The 20886-nt window shown below is 40.0% G+C and overlaps 1 pseudogene; it reads right to left on the reverse strand.

Moving 5' to 3' along the window:
- The window catches only part of LOC141427701 (protein tiptop-like), a 360719-nt pseudogene that overhangs the window by 306192 nt on the left and 33641 nt on the right, over positions 1-20886 (reverse strand).

The raw sequence follows: 20886 nt of genomic DNA on the forward strand, positions 1-20886 counted from the left end.
ACGTAATACTTAGAATATTCTTGACAGATTGCTCGTGAGTAGGCCATTACTGAGGTGGCTGTTTTTTTTTTAATTTGTTCCTTTTATTTTTAGGGGTTGTCTATCGTTTGCCCGAATTTCATATGCCTATATTACCCTAAGTAGATCTATGTGACACAATGTTATTATTTTGACACATACACAAACATCACGCCTGTATTCCCAAACGGGGTAGGCAGAGCACACGAAACGTTGCCGCTTCGGGGCCACTTTTAGCAATTTTAGGTTTTAGGTTTGACAAAAACGGTACAATAGTGACAGGTTGCTAGCCTGACGCTTCGCAGTATACCTAAACCTATATCCTCAGTCGCCTCTTACGGCATCCGCGGAAGAAATGGAGATGTGTAATTCAAACCCGACACCACACGGGTATATTTTAAAACCTATACAAATACCATCGTTACAATAAAGTATTGGCATTGGTCTCAAAAAAACAATGTTTTTTTATTTATTTATTTTCATACAATATGCGAATTTATGACACCTATTTGAAGGATTTTGGTTTTAAATGGGTTTTTAAAAAAATATCTCATTTATAAGTTACCGGAATTATAGCTAACCATAGTTTCCATGGCGTTAAAAACTGCGTTTGCCTTTGCCCGTCACAATCAGGTATTTAAAAAAACATAGTGTCTTCTGTCACCTGGCAGTGTTAGGATTTGGCAGTTTAGTTACAAAACGTTTATTTACGATAAAAGTCAAACAAAGGTCAAACGTTATATTAAATATATTGACCCGGATAACTCACGTCTTAAATCGAGTTTAGCTCGACAAGTTTCGGGCTAATCCGTAGCCCTTCGTCTCCGGAGCAACGCGACTCAGCGGCTGCTGCAACACGCGCACTGCGCGCCGCCGCTCTGCTCGCGCGACTACCCGACGAAACTGACACCGGCACACAACTACCCGCGTTTTCATCATCATTACAACTGTCAAATGTAGGGTAGCACACAACACTAACAACATCGCTCTGTAAAGGTACGTTCACACACCGATGACGCAGCACGAGTATTTAACACCGTTTTCCAACTCGGAGGTACCGTCCAACCACTATCCGGTTGAAATTCGGCCGACGCCTAATCTCGATGGCTTCACGCACTTTCCGCGGAATGAAAAATTTCTCTCTCGCAAGTACAGATACCTTATCAAATCTGATATAGTGCGTCGAATCAGAGTCCATTGAGTGCTCGGCCACAGCAGACCCCTTGTCGTCCTGTTTCCTCATACTGCGTATGTGCTCCGATACCCTTGTGGAAACGTTTCGTCCAGTCTCTCCAATATAGCTCTTGCCACAGGCACAGGGAACAATATATCAATCAACCGGGTCAATATATTTAATATGAGTGAGTCTCACGGTAGTTTCATGTGAAACGTTATTTTGCAAATATACAGACGACCATTAAGTAATCAATGCCAATTTAATTTATTAAATTGAATTATAAATACTACTTACTAATGGCATTTACTTAAGTTTTTCACCTTTATTAACGCTAAGTGCATCAGTCCATATCGATATAGAAAATACATCTCAAGTCGCTATCTTGAATAGATAGTATCGCTGATATGACAGATCGACCGGGCCGCTATCACAGGGAGCGGAAAATCAAATTGGCATGATATTTCGGCTGTCTCAGCCATATATGATGGTCAGATAGAAAAGGAATGAGACGAAAAATATGACGTTTAAAGAATTTAAGTTTGCGATGCAACCAAACAACCAATGAATGGGGAATAATACTGCAATGTTCTGCCGTCAAAATGCAGCACTAGCTAAAACCGTACAGTTTTTTGAATTTATAAATGTTTTTTTTCTACTCCTATTCTGTAATCTGTGATTTACTTAATCACGAACAGTAATATAACAGCATACATAACAAGATTCTGGAAAAGTCTATATTGTCTATTCCCCATAACAGCACTGTATCGTAATGTTGCTAAAACGATACTGCAAACTGCAACCACTTACTTTTTTTTTTCTTAATTCGTACGTTCGGACAGGCTAAGGTGCAGCCAGTTACATATTTTATATGGTTTTTATACAGAATAAAAACTTTCCGAACATAATCCATAGCCTGCCAACGCTGCCAACATAAGTAACGCGTATTTTAACATCGTCACAGGCAAGTAAACGTGAATCAAAAACAAAATTTAACTTAGACAAATTTTGTCATTTTCATATTTGTCACTTGTTTATTGTTGTTTACCTTCTCTTTGCGTTTGCCATACTTTTTACTAAAATATGAAAACGTTTAAAGTTTACTATTTCTCTAATTTTGTATTGTAATTTATAAGTATCCAGCCGAAGAAAAAGTATTGTATGCAACGTTTTATAAGTAAGTCAAAAAAGCTCGTGGCGTCTTTTTCTTACAAAGCTCACATCGTAACTCACGCCACTCACCTTTTTTGAACCCTGTTATACAACTGTTGCATAAATACTATTAAATGTCCGGTCCATAAAGATGCCATAATATCATATTAAATCAATATTTTTTTGGAAATATAGCTCTATCGTTACTATCGAGTAAATATCATGTCATTTTTTTAACTAATAAATATGTCATTCATGATCAGTCATGGCTGCAAACTATAAAGAGAACTGACGTTGTCATGGCGATGGCGGTTTGCGCTAGTGTCGCCCCCTGAGCAGAGCTTTGCCTAACATTCCCTATTAGATATGTATGATTTATACAAGTTATTGAATCAGGCGTTGCTTCGCAGAGTTCCATATCAATGAACTAAAACTGCTTTACCCCCGATCTTATAATAGCTACGTCTGTGCAACAAATGTGTTTTCACGCAGCTCTTCCAGCTCTACACTGTAAGAATACACACAACTCACACAAACCCAACAATCTGCTTTTCTTCACATTTTGTTTATAAAATGGCATTTGACTTTAACGTGATCATCTAGTTTGAAGATCAAAGTACACACATACAGATACAGTAAATCAAAAGCATCATTACAATGTCACACTATTATTAACCAATAGATTTTTTAATGCATGTTAATTTTTCAATAAATCAATTTTTCAAGACGAGAAAATTAACTTACATTTTTTTTAACTGTTTCCTTTTCAAATTATACCATTTTGTTACGAGACTAAACATTTAAAATAACCTAACCAACAATAAGTTGGAAAATCCCCGACTTTGTCAATTCAAAGTCAATATCTCAAAAACGGCTTAACCGATTTTGATGAAACATATCTAAGAACTATCGCTAGAAAACCTGCTTTCAACTAAAAAAAACGCATTCAAATCGGTCCACCCGTTTAAGAGCTACGGTGCCACAGACAGACACACACACAGACACAGACACAGACACACATAGCGGTCAAACTTATAACACCCCTCTTTTTGCGTCGGGGGTTAAAAATAGAAAATTAAGGGTTTTCAGTATTTAAAAAAAGTGCAAAAATATAGTATCCGTACACTGATTAAGCCTACTCCATTATTCACATTAACTAAGGCACTATCTGTGCAATTATAATTAAGGCGTTGGACCTCACGCAGGGTGATTAAGAAAAAAAAAACTGTCCGATATCGGAGGTCCCTAATGAAGCTATGCAAATGCGCGGGCGCAGCCTGACTCGCAAGTTAATGCTTAAAGAGTGAGGTGCGATTGCGCGCGCAAAAGAAATGAGATTAGATTATTTTGTGGACTAAATTATAGGCTGTGCCTAGTTGTCTCATTTTTTTTTAGTGAAATTGAACAAACCATAAAATTGAGAACATCTCTAACTATGTACTTAGATGAATTGTACTGCAAGAATCTAATGCCTTTAAAACTAACAATTCTTGTATATTTATTTTTATAAATTTCCTGTGTCGGGTTTTTAAGGGCGAACAATCAATCTGTCTGGTCTTTTTTCCTAAAAAATGTATGTTGTTAACTTTTATAACAAAAAAATTGCTAGCAAAGCTTGATAGATCGCCCAGGTAGGTACTACTAATAAGGAAAAAATTACAAATAGAGAAACCCCATTCGATAGAACTCATCAATGTATAATTTCTAGCAAATCCTTCACAACCGGATATTCTAGTCTTAGAGAACCTGTATACTGATTATATAAATGATAAACATATACGTAAATACAATTACATAGATATTAAACACCCAAGACTCAAGAGCGAATATTTGCATCTTCATAAAAATCTGCCCCAACCAGCGCTCGAACCCAGGGCCTCAAGCTTTGAAGTCAGATTCTCTAACCCCTCGACTATTCGATCGTCGGTAAAAAGTAGGTATTATTTATTGAATTACCAGACTTTAGACCGAAAGAAAGAAAGAAAATAAATTTATTCGCATGAACACAAGAGACAAAAAATAATAATCGGACACTGGCTCAGCATAATGCTGAAACGTTAAAACACCCCAGCGCTGATTTTCAGCCAGCTCTTTCGATGACATCGGACCGCTATATTTACAGACTAGCTTTTGTCCGCGACTACGTCCGCGTGAAATTAGGTTATCGCGCGCTGTTCCCTCGGGAACTGTGCATTTTTCCGGGATAAAAAGTAGACTATGTCACTCTCTGGCCCATAAACTATCTCTATATTGAAAATACAAACTGAAAATATAGATGCACAGAAAAACCTTGACCAACAGTGGTGTTCGATTCCCAGTGTTGGTCTTATTATTCTGGTTTTTCTGTGCATCCATATTTTCAGTTTGGTTTTTCAATTTAGGTTTTACGGGATGACCGTAAAAGTAAAAATTTGGAATTGAAATAAAAAATACAAAAAGATTCCAAAAAACCAATCTTAACTATCTCTATGCCAAAAATGACACCAATCCGTCGCTCCATTTCGACGTGAAAGACGGACAAACATACAAACACACATACTTTCACATTTATAACATTAGTATGGGTATCATCATTATCATCATATCAGCCATAGGACATTTACTGTTGGACATAGGCCTCTCCCGTAAACCTCCAGTTGCTTCGGGTGGAAGCAGCTTGCATCCACCGTGAACCCGCGGCCTTAAGGTCATCCGTCCATCTCGTTGTAGTCCTACACTGCGCTTGCCGCGGTTTCCATTCAAGAACTTTTCGGGCCTCAGGGCTATCTGTTCTCCGTGCCATATGGCCTGCCCATTGCCACTTCAACGACGAAATACAGTAAAGTATGTGCAGAGGGCCTACTCCGAAAATCGAAGTTCGTACTCGTATCGTACCGTTCCTCATACTCACGTATTAAATAGTATTAACGTCAGAGGGACGGAATGATACAAACTTTGATTTTCGAATTTCGGGAGTAGCCTCGCAGATTAAACTACACACTATAATGACTGCATTCAAAATTCAAAATTCAAAAAGTTTCAAAATTAAGAAAGAAATTGTAATTTCTGCTCCCTACAAGTGGGTCCTTAATTAGTATCGTACAGACTCTATAAATCTCCTTCAACTTGTTATCTAGAAGCCTGGAATGATCATTCATCATCAACATAACATCAAAAGCTTAATGATCCTATCATATATCAGGTGAAAGTCATATTTTACTATGTTCAAACTGGTCTCAACTCAAGAAGTATAGGTCTAGGTCAGGAGTAGGTAAATAGGTCGCGGGGCCAAAGTTACTTTGAGTACCTAATGAAGTCGCATATTATTATTTTTAACCCCAGACGCAAGAAGAGGGGTGTTATATGTAAGTTTGACCGCTATGTGTGTCTGTCTGTCTGTGGCACCGTAGCTCTTAAACGGGTGGACCGATTTGAATGAGGTTTTTTTTATTTGAAAACAGGTTTTCTAGCGATAGTTCTTAGACATGTTTAATAAAAGTCGGTTCAGCCGTTTTTGAGATATTGAACTTTGAAGTGACAAAGTCGGGGGTTTCCAACTTGTTGTTGGTTAGGTTATATCTTTAGTTAAAATAATGATATACTGGCTCTTGCCCGTTGCTTCATTTCCGTGATCCATTAGGAAGTTAAATATAAATTTTGGCATTTAAATACATTTACATGGGTATCTCAAAAAAATACTATATTTAGGGGCTGTTTCACCATCCATTGATTAGTGTTAATTGGCGGTTAGGTGTGATGCCGTCTCTATTTAATTTTGTTTTGTTCGAATAGACGGAGACCGCATCACATTTAACCGTCACTTAACACTAATCAATGGACGGTGAAACGGCCCCTTAATGTTCTTAATTTAATGTCCCTAGACTTAGCGGGCAAGTTTTTGATGATTCGAAGTGTATGAATTCCGTTCCCGTAGGAATACTGACATTAAAAAAAAAATCACATAAATTTCGATAAATCAAAGGCGAGCCTAGCTTCGAATCCACGACCCCCTCGACCGACCTCTGCTTGAGTTGGGGTTAATTTATTACTCACGAAATAAAATAAAATTAAATAAAGGTTTAATTATTCATTAAAACGATATAGGTTCCGTTTTGCCATTTTGGCTACGTACCTAACTCTAAAAAACGACCGTAGGGAAAGGACTTGTACGATGAGGGTTCCGTAAACCAAATTCGCACTTACTATCCCGATTCCCCAATCGACATAATTCATCATCATCATCATCATCAGCCGGAAGACGTCAACTGCTGAACAAAGGCCTCCCTCTTAGAACGCCACAATAACTCGCCCCTTAGATCCACCGGTATCCCGCAACTCTCACGATGTCGTCAGTCCACTTGGTGGGAGGCCTGCCAACGCTTCGTCTTCCGGTTCGAGGTCGCCACTCGAGGACTTTTCTTCCCCAACGGTTATCTGTTCTTCGAGCGATGTGACCCGCCCATTGCCACTTCAACTTGCATATTCTAGCTATGTCGGTGACTTTAGTTCTTCCACAATCGACATAATTATCTCGCGATAAATACATTTCAAAGCTCGCACGTAGTTCGCGTGTACAGAAATGCAAATGCGTCGGACCACCGGCGCCCGCGCATACAAGCGCAAGAAAGGTCATGCTCCATGCTAATATGCTAATAGATTAAAAAAATAAATTAGAAGCAATTACCATTCTGGTTTTTTGTGGAATTTCAAGGTGTTGGAGCTCGATGTATTCGTTGGGCTGTTTGATGTAGGTAAGTGACTCAGGGATTAAATGAAGACAATCGTAGACAAGTGTGAGTCCAGCTCGGATAGCTGGCGGCGGGAAGCTGGCGCTGCCAAGAGCGCAGTCAGCGGTATCGGCAATTTTTGAAAAAATATTAGTTTTTCTTTTACAAATATACAATTTTACCCGCAAATGTGATGAAAAACATTGTATGTCGCACGGGCGGTACTAGAATTACTAACATCGACTCATTAAAGCTCTCGTCTTCGACTTCGGGCTTCTAATAGACTCTCGTTCGTAATTCCTTATTTACCGCCATGAAGGCACAATGTATTATTTTAGAATTCCAAATTGAACGACAATTCGTCACTTGCATCCACCAGTTGCCCGCAACTCTGACGACGTCTTCAATTCACCTAGTGGGACGCCTGCCAACGCTATATTTTATAGTAGAAAAATAATATATACTCGTACATTTAAATGGTTTAAAGTCACTCGCTTAGCGATCTGGTTGGTATTTGTAAATACAGATTTAAGGCTTAGAATAAATTAGTTTCAGTTTATTTTTCTTTTTTACAATCTAACTTCTGTATATATTGTGCGTAAATAACTGTATACTCGCTTTGATTATCCTCTTTGATTTAAAAATAAATTACGTATATTTACAATTATCTAAATTCAAAAGACATTTCTATGTTTTGCTAAGTCTACAGATCTCAAGTAGGGTTAACAAATTAACACTGGTACCACTGGAGTTAAAGTTGCATTTGGAAAACTCTAAGAATGAGCAAATGCAAGATGGAGTCAGGAAAACTCCAATTTAGAAGAGTGCACTAGGGTTGCCAACTTAAAACTTTGTTTAAAATATATTTAAAAAAAATGCATTTCCAAATCGCCTGGACTGCACTTATTTTATGTCTGACCAATCACTGGAGAACGCGTCCAGATCATTCTTGCCTTCTCAGCTTTGGTCTGCCGCGGCACCGATAGCCATCGTGGGGCATCCATTCAGAGTTAAATAACTTGTACCTACCTCTTTTGGTGCAGGCGGTATATATAGGATGTCACATTTGGATCGGTCCGTATGGGCAAGTCTGTGACTATAGCTAGAAACACACTGACGCCGAAGGCGGTAGCGAGGCGGCACGGCAGCGCGGAGCGGCGCGGCAGCGCGGAGGCGGTGCCAGTTGTAATATTCGAGCTAACGTGAAAGAGGGCACACAGAATACCGCTCCACGCTTATTTCCTACGCAGTATTTTGTGAGCCCTGTTTCACGGTCGCTCGAATATTACAACCGCAGCGCCCCGCTACCGCTCTCTGTGTATTTCAAGCTTTGATAATCACACATTCAAAGGCAGACCTGACTGAATGTATGAACAAAAATAATTTATTTGCCATTATTTTACAAGAATACAGTTTTGATATAATCATTAACTCTATAATACGCCTTTGATATTAATGTCTTCTTGACAATAGATCTGAATTTTGTATCCGTTTCATATATAATGTGTGTATATTTATCAATTATGTTGTCTAGCACCCATGGTACAAACTTTGCCTAGTTTGGGGTTAGTTCAATTGTTATAATTTGTCCCAAGATATTATTATTATTATTTACTTTTTGAACAAAGCGCTGACAACCCTGCAGTCAGGATGTCTGTCAAGGTGACAGACGTTGCGCGCGACGAGACAGCGCGATATTGCGTCGCGTCGCATCGCGTCACCTATATTAGATGCACATCAACGTTGCCGCGGCATTGCATAGCGCAACATGTTTATTTAAAAATGTGTACATGAAATACGAATGAGTCAGTGGCGTAGCGTAGTGCAGTGCACCAGGGCCCCGGAGCTCAGGGGCCTTCTAAACTTAAGCTTTGACGAGAGGAGCATAAAAGAAAAAGAGAGGAAAAAAACCTTATGAGCAGGCTCGAGCCTCGAGCCTACTAGGGATAAGTTTAACTTACTGTATCCTATTCTTATTCCTATATATAATGTTGGAGGCCAATTTAAGTTCAAGCTATGTACGTGGAAAAAGGGGGTGAGGACCCAATTCTTTCTCTATGCACTGGAGCCCTTGTCCACCTAGCTACGCCACTGACGAGAGTCACCGACAGCCATGCGAATTAGGTCGTTGTTATGGCAATGGGCAGGCCATAGAACGTAGAGCTGATGGCCGTTGGGGCCGAAAGGTTTTCGAATGGAGCAATGCAAGCACAGCGTTGGACGTCCATCGACGAGATGGACGGATGACACGGTTAAAGCCGCGGTTTCACGGGTGGAGCTTCCAATTGAAACAACTGGAGGTTTATGGGGGAGGCATATGTCCAACAGTGGACGTCCTGAGGCGGATAAGACGATGATGATGGTGGTACATTAAGTACCTGATAAGGTTGGATCTTGAATGGGAGGGAGGAGTGTGAACGAAGTCAACGTAAAAGTGATGTTGATGACCTAAAACTTGCAGAACGATGTTGGTGTTTAAAGGATTGGTATTTAGTTACAATTTTTTAACTTGGATTCGTGAAAATAATATGTGACAATTAGTAGCAAAAGGGTCCTTATAGCAGCCTGCCATAAGGACCCTTTTGCTACGGATTGTCACATATGATGGTTTGATTCATATGCCCGTAAATTTTTAGCTGCATTGACTTGAAACTTGCGCTAAAAATCTGTTGATGAAAGAAATTTCCAAAAAAATCCTCTGTATTTCTTAACATTAGGCTTGAAACCTAGGGCTTTTTAATGGCTAGAGTGAATAGGCTGTTACAGAACCATTGAGATACACCTCAAGTGAGATGAAAAAAAAATACATATAAACCAACAAAATCAACCTCTTTATTATTAAGCACTAGTGGTTGCCCGCGACTTCATCTGCAAAAAAATCGTTTATAGCTATTTCACAAGATCGATACAATTTTCCGAGAAAAAAACTAAGAAATCTCCTTCCCAGGACATCAAGAATCGGTTAAAATTAAACATTAACCGTCAAAGCATAACAAACCAACTCACACTTGCATTTGTAATTTTAGTTAAGATGCAGTTACGTCTGTACGTTCTTAGTTAAACGAAAATCAAACTGAACTCTCAATACAATCAATACAATGCTGATGGATTTCAATCAAATCTCCAGTAAAAATGTATTGGACAATAGACGGAATCGAGTAAAGCTCATTATCGGAGAGGCAATGGAGAAACGGCGTTTAAGCGGCGATAGGACGCACGCGGTGGAAAATCGCCGCGTTTTTATATTGTATAAAACGCTCTTGTAAAGCGTGAGAAAGTAATTGAAAATTCAAGGACTAAGTTTTTACATTTGAATTGAGTATAAAAACTTTGTCGCCTAGTTCCGTGACAATAGTAAACCTGAAAGCTGTCAGCAATAAATTTGTGGAAAGATTGTTACAAAAGGATAGCGAAAAAAAGTTTTTTAACAGGTTTAAAGAACATAAATTATCACTTTGCACAGGTAAAGGACAGAGAAGAATCACTCCAGAAGAGAGGAACCGACAAATGAGCTGGATGAAGAGAGATTGGAGAGATGTGTGCCTGACAGTGAGCGAATACACGCTATGAAGAAGAGCCACTAACTTCTATTGAAGGCAAAGGAGTGAACTCAATGAGATGTACTAATCAACAGCAGATAATATAGCAGATAGTTTCCCTGTGATAGAGGGTCAAAAAGGCGCCCCTATACCCTCCGCCGACCCGTTTAGACCGGTGCACCCTGGGCAACAACTTTCTGGGAACTCCCACGAAAGTTTTTGCGAATTTCTATTCGATTGTCTATATGGATTTCGCAGCATAGGACGTCTACCGACGAAATGGACGGATGACCTGATTAAAGCCGCAGGTTTCATGGTTGATGCAGGCCGCTTCCAACCGAAGCAATTGAAGGTATATGAGGAAGGCCTCAGTGCTTAAGAGTGTAGACCTGCTTTATAACTGCCTTTGTGACGAGACACTGCAGGGGTCAAATGAGGGTCATTACTTAAATTTTGTTTATTTAATTCAGTTTATCACATTTTTGGAATCTGATTTCTGAAAACGCTTCACAAAGCCTATTTCTCCTAATGGTTTTCGATTTATTATATGTTGTCAAAAACTGAGACATCCCAATTGACGCTTTAGAAAAACGATAGAAAAACGCTGCTACTAATCAAGCAAGTGCGTTTGCAGGATTAATCGCAAATTCGGAGCGGATCCCACTGTAATGAGTTCTTGCTATTGGACAATGGATAAAAGTGGGAATCGTACTGGGCACAGACGATTAAATCTTTTGTCTGGCACAATGGAAGTTGACGATTTGTGTGGATTTGAAAACAGATTGACTGATTTTGATGCGGTGTTGATTAGTATGGGAATGGTAAAGGAAATTGGTCAGGTCTTTTAGGATTCCGTACCTCAAGAGTGACAACCGGAACCCTATATATGTCCCTGTAATGAAAGAAAAGAAAGAAAGAAAGAAAGAAAATACATTTATTTAACGCCATAAAAAACAAACATAGGAACAAACATAGAACAAATAAAGACATACATGACGCTAAACAGGTCCCCACAGGTAATGTCTGCCTCGACCACGAATCGAACGCAGGACCTCAAGCTTTATAGTCATGTTCTCTAACCACTTGGCTAATCAGTCGTCTAGCCTAATTCCACACGATCATATGTTTGTCATTCTAAATATATTAAATCACTCGGACTATTACTAAATCAATATGGCCGAACAGTTTAAAATAACTTTAATCTGGACGAACAGTCAGACTGATTCGTTTATTCCTGTCGTCCCACTTCACAGGCTTCACCAGATCAGTTAGTTAAGTTGGAAATGTTTTAACTAAACTAAGAGATTGAGATTAATTACCAGAGAGTATCTCAAAATAAAATTCCTCGAGTGGCGACCACGAACCGGAAGATGAAGCGCTGGCAGGCTTCCCACTAAATGGAGTGACTTCGTGAGAGTTGCGGGCAAGGGGTGGATGCAAGAGGCGAGTTGTAGTTCATTGTGGCGTTCTAAGTGTGTGGCTCTTTGTTCGGTTAGTAGACGTCTTCCGGCTGATGATGATGATGACTGTCACTCAAGTCTGTCAACTCTCAGAACTGTCAGTAACTTTTTTCTCCTGCTGATCTCGTCATTTTTTTTAAATTAAATAGCTGGAAAACGAGCATACGGGTCACCTGATGATAAGTGATCACCGCCGCCCATGGACACCTACAGCATTATTAGGACAGCGGGTGCATTGCCAGACTTAAGGGAGGGTATTTGGGCCTCCGGATCTCCCACTCACCGGACGAAACACAGTAGCAAAACTACTATTTCTGTGGGAGTGTGGTACTAACCCGGTCGAGCCGGCCCATTCGTACTATAGCCAGCAAGTGGTTCCAGTGAGGCTCTACTACATGTCTGATTCGATCACGCAGGGGAACTTCCGTCCGAGCATTGCTTTCAGGCCCAAGTGTACTAGTATTTCCTAAGTGTACTTTTTAGGACACATTGTTGATGCCATTGTTCCCACATGCACTCAGTCACAGCCTCAGCATGTCACGTAAAGGTCAATTCCTTGTCGGGACGGCAAATGTGACAGAAACAGAACACGGATCTAATTCCACTGCACTGGAATAGCTCGCGACGTGTTAGCTGAATAATTGAGGTGTCGTGTCCCTCAATTCTGTTTGCAGCACGGGACGTCGAAGATGGGAGTCTTTATTGGAATAAACTCATGACGATATTTGATACCTTTGTAAAATAAAAGTGATTAGTTCTGACACAGTGTTTTTATAAGCACAGTGTTTTTGACGACCAGATGGCCTAGTGGTTAGAGAACTTGACTACGAAGCTTAAGGTCCCGGGTTCGATTCCCGTGTCGGGGCAGATATTTGTATGAAAAATACGAATGTTTGTTCTCGGGTCTTGGGTGTTTAATATGTATTTAAGTATGTATCTATTTATATAATTATATTTATCCGTTGCTTAGTACCCATAACACAAACTTTGCTAAGCTTACTTTGGGACTAGGACAATTGGTGTGAACTGTCCCGTGATATTTATATTTATAAGCTTTTATTTTACTTGCTTTGCTAGAAGCCGTGTTGGCCTAGTGGTTTGACCTATCGCCTCTCAAGCAGAGGGTCGTGGGTTCGAACCCCGGCTCGCACCTCTGAGTTTTTCGAAGTTCATGTGCGGAATTACATTTGAAATTTACCACGAGCTTTGCGGTGAAGGAAAACATCGTGAGGAAACCTGCACAAACCTGCGAAGCGATTCAATGGTGCGTGCGAAGTTCCCAATCCGCACTGGGCCCGCGTGGGAGCTATGGCCCAAGCCCTCTTGTTCTGAGAGGAGGCCTGTGCCCAGCAGTGGGACGTATATAGGCTGGGATGATTTTACTTGCAATGTTCGTGTGCAAGGTACACACCACAAGGCCAAGCCAAGCCAAGCCAACCCAAGCATTGCCAAGGGCAAGGGACAGGCAAGCCTTGCCTTTTGTGGGGGTCAGCACAAATGTAATCTGCGTCTTTAATATTTTCAGAAATAAACTATTTGTATTTGTAAATGTCCCAGTGTCGACATGATAATGCCTATATCTTCCCACTTATTTCTTTGTAATATGTTTGTTTGTTTGCTACTTCATTACGTTAAGGTACACCGTAGGCGACAGGCTAGCAACCTGTCACTATTGTACCGTTTTTGTCAAACTTAAGACCTAAAATTGCTAAAAGTGGCTCCGAAGCGGTAACGTTTCGTGTGCTCTGCCTACCCCATTTGGGAATACAGGCGTGATTTTTATGTATGTATGTATTACGTCTAAACCACTGAACCGATTTAGATGAAGTTACAGCTAGTTTGATTTCCATAGTTCCCGCGGGATAGCGATAACCGAGTTCTATGCGGACGGAGTCGCGGGTAACGGCTAGTTATAAAATAAAAGTTATTATGTAGGAATGAACTAAAAGAATTTCCTTGCTCTCTCTCTATTGCTAATGATATAAAACTAAAGATGGTAATTATTGGAACAGGGCCAGCACTCGAGTGATTACCTAGTCAATATAAATACATAGCAAATGATCATTACAAAGCTAAACCATTCAATTCACGATTATAAGTCAGACACGGTACGACTAGTTTCGATCTTTTTGGAAGATCGTTTTCATAGGTGAGCATTCACGCCGGTGGCAACTAGTCGGACTGTTCCTGACAATCGTGACCGTTTAATTTTGTATATATTTTTTCAAATAATTATGCCTCACGAGCCTAGGTAATATTATTGAATTCATATTATTAAATGATCATTATACAATTTTTGAAAATTCCTATGCGATTTAACATCCCGGAATTTCAATTCATCTGGCAGACCTCATCGCAACCTAGTTTTATTGTTAGTTTTAGTAGTTAAGAGGCTGTTTCACCACCCATTGATTAGTTTTATTTGACGAATTAATGTGATGCCGTCTCCGTCTATTCGAACAAAACAAACAGAGACGGCATCACATTTATCCGTCCGTTAGTCCTATTACTATAAGGTGGTGGTACTGATGGAACCAAAATAATAATCTAGTGCTCTTTCTTTCTCACTTTCTCATTCACGCAAGCAAAACCGTGGAATTATAAGTACAACACACAGCGCAATCTTGACGTCTGTAAGAATTCCACTAATCCCTATTTTAATAGCTTCCAGGAACCCATAAATCTAACCAAGGGTGCAAATTCCGCCGATAAATCAGAAAAGATTTAGCGTAACATCAAAGAGCGTAAACTAGCGTAACGACACCGACACGATCCGACTTTACGACCGCCACGGTGACGGACGGGACGCTGTCCCATAAATCAATTTAAATCTCTAAGACAATTGGTACCGCTTGCTGTACCACAGAGCTAATAATGAACAGACAGTTTGATTGCCGCACGCAACGATGTAAATAAGATGGTTGCTGGGAATGACTTTTATTTACACCAATAAAATAAATGAAAATATAAATTATCTTTAACAAAACCGAAGAAAATTCCCAGCTGAACACAGTTTAACGATTGTATTTTCCTCTCCTACTGCGCAAGCTTTTAGGGTTCAGCGTAATTTTCGACGGAATTTTTTTGGAAACCCCTCCCAATTCGACTGTCAGACAGACCAGAGGCTTTATTTGTACAACACACTTAAGTCACGATCGTTTTCACCTCTTTTTTCTGTCATACGGTATAAGGTTAGGGTAGAAAGAGATGCTGAACGCAATCGCGAACGTCAGCGCGTAAATCCGCATTCACATTTATCGTCGTGTTGTGTTGTGATGCTCTCTGTCTCTCTCTGTATAGCTGTGATGCGTTACAACCTACACACTGCATCAGATTAGGGATGTCGGAAATGCAATAAAGTATCGATATATCGATATTTTTTATTAAAAATATCGATATATCGGTATGATTTAACAGAAAATATTCGTGCTCTAAAAATTTGAAGGCAGTTGAAGTTGAAATTGGCAAACAGAGTTGCCAACTTAAAAACCAAATTATAAAACAGCAAATCGAGTCAACCAGAAACAAAAAATGCATAAAATATTATTTGTTAAAAAGATGTTAGCATAAAAAACGTATTTCTCTTCAGGACTTCTTAGTCTTAAAACTTATAAATATTTACTGGTCTGAAAAAAATATCGATTTGTTTACCTTTGTGATACTTGGAATTTTATATCGATATATTAAGTATCGCACAAAGACATCGATATATCGATGTATCGATATTTTTTCAGCAAGCCTACATCAGATACTCAAATGTGGAAGCAACCATATAAATGCATGAAACCGATACCCTTCTGATGCCTCAGAACGTCAGATTTACGTGTGTGAAGCCACGTGTTACTAACTACATGGATTTTTAGCCATAGCCCTCGCGTATTTAACCAGCGTGACAGTTCTAGCCCTTTTCTATAACTATGCACAGTACTGATGAACTCCAACAAAAGCTCTCATGCTTCTATATAGAGTCCAATTCTATTGCAATGGATGTGGCAGTTATTTTCATTCGCGAATTGAAGACACATGAATCAAACGGAACGTCGCTCCAAGTCGGGCCGGTATTAATGTCTAATATAGTACAACGGCGTGTAATTGTTCGATGACTTTTATCGAGATCGGTAAACGGCACGGCGGTAAATCAAAGGGGTACATAATGGTACAAATAGGAACTGGGCTCTAGAATTAAATTTGTACTACGCTGTGCTCTGGGTCTGTTAAGCCGAGTTTAGACTTGCAGGAAAAATCGTTGCGAGGCCGTAAATCCGACGAGTTTGTAGTCGTCAATCGAGCGCCGCAATGTAATGCAACTTGCGCGATTTTTCTTGCAAGTCTAAACGCGGCTTTAGGATTGGTGAACTATAAACAAATTGCTCAACCGCGATCTTACGATAGGTCATCATTATCATCATTATACGTCCCCTGGGCACAAGCCTTCTCTCAGAATGAGAGGGCTTGGGCAGTAGTTCCCACGTGGGCCCAGTGCGAGGGAACTTCATACACACCATTGAATTGCTTCGCAGGTTTGCACAGGTTTCCTCACGATGTTTTTCTTCACCGTAAAGCTCGTGGTAAATTTCAAATGTAATTCCGCACATGAATTTGGAAAAACTCAGCGGTGCGAGCCGGATTTGAACCCACGATCCTCTGCTTGAGGCCATAGGTCAAACCATTCGGCCACCACTGCTTCTTACAATAGGTACCATCAGCCAAATATGTGGTCTACCACCCTAAAGTTGGTAATCGTTTGCATGTCATAAAACAATAATGCCAATAGACGCGTCTGTCAACTTGAAAGTTCGACTTTAGCGACATATTCATTTGATAGGAACTTGTTTAAAAATTGATAGACCACTTATTTGGCTGATGGTACGTCCATGCAACAGCTCCTCCACCTCAACGCTGTAAGCCCAAATCACATAAATCTAACTATCACCACCACTGCGCTGAAACGTTTCGAACTGAACCAGAGCTCATCATCAGAGCAACACAGCCATTCACTTCACTTAAACCGTTCGTTTAGTTTATTCTAACATCTAGTAGCATGTTGTTACTCTGATGATGAACTCTGTTTGAGTTCAAAACGCGTCAGCCTAATGTGGTGGTGGTGATAGTTGGGTTTGTTTGATTTGTGCATTGTTCTTAAAGTGTGGAGGTTCAGGAGCTACATGAACACACATTTTCTGGGTAGACGTAGCTATCTCATGGTCGCGGATGTGTAAATTAATTGTCAATAATTCATTCGATTGATTGAAGATGGGACCACACTTTTTAAATTCCATCATTCACAATACGCAGCTGTTGTAGAACCAGCGGGGCTACTTGATCACGACTAGCTCCGAAAACGATTAAGGCAATGATACTTCATGACCAAGCAAATATCGGTTCACATGTGAACATCTGGTTCAATTTGCAAAAAATACAGAACTATTATGTTGATTGAAGTATTATGAACTTAACAAATCGTTTGCTTGTCCTTGTGATCTCAAATGGAATGCGAATTAAAAATCAATCCATTTATTATTGGAAGCTCTTTCAACATTACATTTGTATGAAAGTTTATTCTAAAAGCTTGCAAATCAAATTTCTTGAAATTTGATACGTATAATAAATTGTATGACAATTCAAGTTATAATATTACTATGTAAACTCTTCATTGTAGTCATGTAGACAAATAGAAAACGGCGAACTTATCCCTTTAGTATAGACAACAAAAAGTATCGTCCACCAGAAAGATTGTGTTGTTTTTTTTACAAATAAATACAACAGATTTAGATTCATAATATTTTTACAGGGCGAATACGTCGTCTAATATTTGAGATTACTTGTGGTTTTTCACACTGAGCTAGCTTATTTTTGTAAGCTGTGGCTGTAGTGGATATACGTCACAGTACACAAAACCATAGAATTTACTTATTCAAGACTCACGTTTTGTCTCGACGTTGAGTTACTGATATACTACTGTGCACAGTGTTTGTCACAGTATAAATCACATTCGTAAAGATAAACAGTGTTTTCTTTTTAGACCAAAATTTAATTTTCTATTTCTTTCGTTTAAAATTACTACTCATGGTCTCTCAAGCAGTGAGTCCTGGGTTCGATCCCGGGCTCGCAGCACTGAGTTTGTTGGAATTAGTGTGCGAAATTGTATTATAATATGGTTCTCGGTGGTGCAAAACGTGATGCCGTTGATAAAATTCGATGGTGGGTGTGAAGTTCCCGATGGAACCCGTTCCCGTGTAGGAACTATGGCCGGAGCCTCTCAACCTAAGGGGCCTATGTCTATGAGTAGATAAGACGTATTATAGGCCGTGATGATGATTAAATTTATACTATCACTTGGTGGGTGACGGAGAGACCAATACCAAGAGAGCGAGAGATACCAAGAGAGTGACAACAATACAGACCAAGAAAAGTATACCAGGATGATTTGGATTTGGATGCGTATCCATATTGATTATAAATGCAAAAGTGTGTGTTTTTATGTTTGTCCGTCTTTCACGTCAAAACGGAGCGACAGATCGACGTGATTTTCGGCATTTAGATAGTTTATGGGCCAGAGAGTGACATAAGCTACTTTTTATCGCAGAACATATCGCGATAGCCGAAGTTCACGCGGGCGAAGCCGCGGGCAAAAGCTAGTATTATGTAAGACTGGCGTAACTCTGCTTACCAGGAGTTTTGGCCAGGATTGACACGATGGTATGTGCATATGCGTGTACGCTGCGTCGTCCCACACACTATGAAGCCAGTAATTCAGAGGCCGTATTGTCTCTAACAAACGGGCGCTTGGGACCGCATTCGCCATCTCTTTCCACCCTCATGTTATAAAGTGTGAGAGAAAGAAGCCGTGAAAGCGATTAGGATTTCGAGTATTGTTTAAATAAAGCTTGAAACACACTGTCGCCGGAGGCAGAGCGGTGCGGCGCGGCACGGAGGCGATACCGGTTGTAACATTCGAGCTAAGATGAAAGAGGACACATAGACCGCGCGGGAAATAAGTTTTGCGTGGTATTCTGTGTGCCCTCTTTCATGTTAGCTCGAATATTACAACCGGTACCGCCTCCGCGCCGCGCCGCACCGCCCCGCCACCGCTCTCTGTATGTTTCAATCTTAAGACCTCAGCTTTGTCACTATGCGGTTGCTTCTATTGGCCCACACATCTCAAGGATGCCAATACCATAGACTAATTAAAGAAAGTTAATTACCACTTTAATTTTAATTTAATTTTAATTTTAGTTTACTTACATTGCTCATACAGTTCCTATTCCGTCATTGTCACAGCATCCAAATCTGAAAACAAAATAATATTTTTTTAAATACATTGTAACTTATGTCGAAAACACTTCATTTCTGACAAAGAGGGTCAGCCTCATAACGTTTACAAGGCAACCAAACTGTCACAATGTTGATAGTCACGTCGCAAAAGTACCTTCAGAAAAATTACCATGTGAAGGAGGATTTTTGGAGGAACTTTGACATTTGTGTTGTATTATGTTTGTGTTTGATTAAGGTCACAAGTCATTAGAGCAACCCGGCACCCGATCAGCACCGCCTCGACTTTCGGCGTCCACTCGTTGTCGACAGGTTGTCCACGGGTGGACGCCGCGTTGACGAGTGGACCTCGCGTGGTCAACGAGTGAACGTCGCGTGATCCACGAATTTCCGAGTAGTCTATTATGAAATGAGGGTGGGGAGCGCTGCGTACGAGCAGCGAGCTATCACCGAGTGGGCTACTCGCCGTCGCGAGCGAGGCGATCCGGTGACGCTACGGAGTTGATGTAATGAGCGCATGCCCATACAAATCCATATAAAGAATACTAACCGCTCGCGGCGAGGCGGTGCTGATCGGGTGCCGGGTGGATCTAATGAGCTATGACCTTTAATCTGAATGAGCCAATTGGCAAGCACGACAACCGTCAAACGCACCTAACGATGCTAACCCCATCTAGCGATATTTTGCCTGTCAACTGCCATGCGAAACTTTGTATACTGAATTTAATTTTGAGATATAATATTAATGAATGTATATCTGTCTGTCATCATGTTGGGATAGCCACGAAAAAAATCCACGCAGACAAAAAGGTGAGTAGTGGAGAGTATTCAGAGTATTCAGTGGCCACTGAAATGCTGGAGGTCACCTTATGGCGGTGAAGACTTCCGTTTAATGCACATTGAAAACGGTAAAATGAGTTAATGAGACTACAGGGCGTTGATTCGGCGAAGTCCCGGAGCAACAGAGCCACCAAGAATTTATTTAGGTAGGCGCCAGGTGTCTCCGTCGACAAACGAATGATGTGTCTAAAAAAAAACTGTAAGTTTAACTGTGAGAGAAACTTGCGAATGTTTAACATTGAATCTTCAGCAAAAAATGGTGCGTGAAAACTAATCCAATTTAGCAATCAATAAATTGAATTCAAATAACAAGTTAATTGTGATTTAGGACCACTTAAATCACAATCAAAGTGACTAATAAACATAAATTAAATCACAGTAAACGCCTCGTCACGACACACAGGTAAAGCTGCCATTCACTGGCCTGCCATAAAATCACTCGGCCGTAAAGCTGGACATAAATTATCCAGCAAGACAAATTATTTCCGTATGGGGATACTGTTTTTTACTGTCATTGTCTTCAATCATTTTAATTGAGTTTTCATTTAAAGTAAAATAAGCTATTATATTAAAAATTAAATTAAGTGAAGTAAAGCATGTTAGAGTAGAAATTGGTCGAAAACAAATTTCTTCCAATTACTGGAACATATTTTTTATAACATAAGGAATTTTCAATACCTTTTTAAAGACAACAGTGCTAGTATGTTTAATAACATCAGGCTGTA

The sequence above is a fragment of the Choristoneura fumiferana genome, chromosome 5, assembly GCF_025370935.1.
Source record: "Choristoneura fumiferana chromosome 5, NRCan_CFum_1, whole genome shotgun sequence".
Taxonomy (NCBI): Eukaryota; Metazoa; Arthropoda; class Insecta; order Lepidoptera; family Tortricidae; genus Choristoneura; species Choristoneura fumiferana.